The following is a 2,486-nucleotide window of genomic DNA, read 5'->3' as shown; positions in this document are numbered from 1 at the left end:
AGTGTGTTAAATCAATACCTTCTAGTAAGGTAGAGGATAGGAGGGAGTGTGTTAAATCAATACCTTCTAGTAAGGTAGAGGAGAGGAGGGAGTGTATGTAGAGTCCAAACTGGGCCCTGATCCACTCGTCCCCTCCCTCCCAGCCGGTCCCGTCCAGAAACACGTCCTCACGGTTCTCTGTCACGTGTTTGACCAGGTAGTCAGCAAAACGCAGGTCAGCTGTGGTCAGAGCAAGCAGCTTCCTCAACTCAGGGTCCCCGATCTGGAGCTTAGCTTCCTCCACCTAGTGGGATGGACGGAGACACACACACACACACACACACATTAACTCAAGATACCTGGGAAAACCAGGTGAAATCAGATACACATGGGAGTTAAACACATCCAAAACAAGAAAACAGAGCACCGTCAACATGGATAACATCTGTAACTCTGGTCAAAAGTAGTGCACTGTGTAGGGAATAGGGTGCCATTTGTGACACACACTTAGTATGATGCACATTTCGGCCAACAGGACCCAGGAGAAAGAAGAGATGGAGAGAGATGGAATTGAAGWMTCCATAGACWCTAACCACTTCTGGGAAAATTGGAAAACACTAAACAAACAACACGAAGAATTATCTATCCAAAAYRGAGATGTATGGGTAAACCACTTCTTCAATSTTTTTGGCTCTATAACAMAGAAYAAAKAGCAAAAACATRTACATGATCAAATACAAATCYTAGAATCAACTATTAAAGACTACCAGAACCCACTGGATTCTCCAATTACMTTGAATGAACTACAGGACAAAATAAAAACCCTCCAACCCAAAAAGGCCTGTGGTGTTGATGAAATGAAATGATCAAATATACAGACCACAAATTCCAATTGGCTTAACTAAAACTCTTTAACATCRTCCTYAGCTCTGGCATCTTCCCCAATATKTGGAACCAAGGACTGATCACYCCAATCCACAAAAGTGGAGACAGATTTKACCCCAATAACTACCGWGGGATATGAGTCAACAGTAACCTTGGGAAAATCCTCTGCATTATCATTAACAGCAGACTCGTACATTTCCTCAGTGAAAACAATGTACTGAGCAAATGTCAAATTGTCTTTTTACCAAATAGCCATAATATAGACCACGTATTCACCCTGCACACCCTTATTGACAAACAAACCACACCAAAAGCAAAGTCTTTCATGCTTTGTTGATTTCCAAAAAGCTTTTGACTTAATTTGGTATAAGGGTCTGCTATATAAATTGATGGAAAGCGGTGTTAGGGGGGAAAACATACAACATTGTAAAATCCATGTACACAAACAAAAAGTGTGCGGTTAAAACTGGCAAAAAAAMCTGATTTCTTTCCTCAGAGCTGTGGGGTGAGACAGGGATGCAGCTTATATACAGTATATCAATGAATTGGTGAGGGCACGAGAACAGTCTGCAGCACCCGGTCTCACCCTACTAGAATCTGAAGTCAAACATCTACTGTTGATCTGCTGCTTTTGTCACCAACCAAGGAGTGCCTACAGCAGCACCTAGATCTTCTGTCACCAACCAAGGAGGGCCTACAGCAGCACCTAGATCTTCTGTCACCAACCAAGGAGGGCCTACAGCAGCACCTAGATCTTCTGTCACCAACCAAGGAGGGCCTACAGAAGCACCTAGATCTTCTGCACAGATTCTGTCAGACCTGGGCGCTGACAGTGAATCTCAGTACGACAAAAATAATGGTGTTCCAAGAAATGTCCAGTCGCCAGGACCACAAATACAAATTCCATCTAGACACCGTTGCCCTAGAGCACACAAAAAACTATACATACCTCGGCCTAAACATCAGTGCCACAGGTAACTTCCACAAATCTGTGAACGATCTGAGAGACAAGGCAAGAAGGGACTTCTATGCCACCAAAAGGAACATAAAATTCAAAATACCAAWWARRAWCTGGCAAAAAAAATACTTGAATCAGTTATAGAACCCATTGCCCTTTATAGTTGTGAGGTCTGGGGTCCGCTCACCAACCAAGAATTCACAAAATAGGACAAACACAAAATTGAGACTGCATGCAGAATTCTGCAAAATTATCCTCCATGTACAACGTAAAACACAAAATAATGCATGCAGAGCAGAATTAGGCCGATACCCACTAATTATCAGAAAACAGAAAAGAGCAACTCAATTCACAACCACCTAAAAATTTGATTCTCAAACCTTCCATAACAAAGCCCTCGTCTACAGAGAGATGAACCTGGATAGGAGTCCTTTCTGCCAGCTGGTACTCACAAACAGACCCCACAGAGCCCCAGGACAGCAACACAATTAGACCCAACCAAATCATGAGAAAACAAAAKAAACTATTTGACACACTGCAAAGAACCAACCGAACAGAGCAAACTAGAATGCTATCTGGCCCTAAACAGAGAGTACACAGCGGCAGAATAACTGACCACTGTGACTGACCCAAACTTAAGGAAAGCTTTGACTATGTACAGACT

At 42.8% G+C, this 2,486-nt stretch overlaps 1 pseudogene; it reads right to left on the bottom strand.

Moving 5' to 3' along the window:
• The window catches only part of LOC112071235 (late secretory pathway protein AVL9 homolog), a 50,966-nt pseudogene that overhangs the window by 21,653 nt on the left and 26,827 nt on the right, over positions 1 to 2,486 (bottom strand).

This window comes from Salvelinus sp. IW2-2015, unplaced genomic scaffold (genome assembly GCF_002910315.2).
Source record: "Salvelinus sp. IW2-2015 unplaced genomic scaffold, ASM291031v2 Un_scaffold1552, whole genome shotgun sequence".
Classification (NCBI taxonomy): domain Eukaryota; kingdom Metazoa; phylum Chordata; class Actinopteri; order Salmoniformes; family Salmonidae; genus Salvelinus; species Salvelinus sp. IW2-2015.
Note: the sequence above shows the minus strand (reverse complement) of the source record. Positions and strands in the feature narration are given on the sequence as shown.